The sequence below is a fragment of the Anneissia japonica genome, unplaced genomic scaffold (assembly GCF_011630105.1).
Source record: "Anneissia japonica isolate Jap-2015-1 unplaced genomic scaffold, ASM1163010v1 scaffold273518_len1032_cov92_single, whole genome shotgun sequence".
NCBI lineage: Eukaryota > Metazoa > Echinodermata > Crinoidea > Comatulida > Comatulidae > Anneissia > Anneissia japonica.
In genome coordinates this window covers 1-1,032 of record NW_022717480.1, presented here as the reverse complement: position 1 = coordinate 1,032, position 1,032 = coordinate 1, and the positions used below count along the sequence as shown (strand labels likewise).

Here is a 1,032-nt window from a genome sequence, read left to right as displayed (position 1 = left end):
TTGTGTCTCACTTTTCAAACAGTGGCAGCTATACATACAGTGGTGATTCCAAGCATACAACTGTAGATATTTAGACAAAAATAACAAAAAGTGAAATACTTAATGATGAATAAACGATTATCATAAGACTAATAATATAGTAATTATTTTTAAGTATCTAAAGAATTAGTATAAATGGCTTACGATTGATTTTTTTTAAAAAAGGGGGATATATTCCTTCCCGTGCCGGGAATCGAACCCGGGCCGCGTGGGTGAAAACCACGAATCCTAACCACTAGACCACACGGGACTGCCATAATGACGACATTTCGTTAATATTCCTAATACGAAACCATGAAACCTTATTACTACGTAATTGCACCGGGCGTTCTAACAATCTACCAGTAGGCCTACTACATTAATGTTGTTGTAATTGAAGATACAGGTATTGAGGTATAATTATTTAAAACAGCACAAAGGCTAAAATTGGTATGAATTAATGAATAAATTGACAACAGGTATGTAACATCAAAAATTTAAGGTAAACATTTAAAATCATGAAGTAATAAGCATACGATGAGCGAACAAACAGAAGCCTTAAAATTGATGAAGTTAACAGCTACAAAAGGAGAAAATGAAGGGGTGGGGAACACAGAGGAAAGAGACAAATGCGAGTTTTTATTAATTTATTTTGATTAGAAAAAGAAAATCGGCCAGAAATCATGGGATAGAACTTGTTTGTCATTGCCGTTGTTTTATGCGGCCTGATATAGCGCTAACTTCTCTTAAAATTGACTGAATTCACAAATTATTCTGAAATCAAAATGTAGCCTTCATTAAAAAATATTAGCATGTTCAGATATAAGAACGTGTCAACTCCAGAAGCCTATAATAACCATTGACAATCAAATGAAAAGTCTTCAGTTCATCAAGTCGACATATAGGAGGTCCTTAATGTTGGCTCGCCTGATTCTGAAGTGACTATATAACACTGATGATAAAAACATGAACATGGCTCTGGTAAATTTTAGAGGTGACGTCTCTAACTCAACC

At 34.3% G+C, this 1,032-nt stretch overlaps 1 non-coding gene across 1 annotated transcript; it reads right to left on the bottom strand.

Moving 5' to 3' along the window:
* Positions 1-217: 217 nt before the first annotated feature.
* On the bottom strand, positions 218-289 carry Trnae-uuc. Its single transcript has one exon. It is a non-coding gene; the product is annotated as a tRNA-Glu (tRNA).
* Positions 290-1,032: the final 743 nt, after the last annotated feature.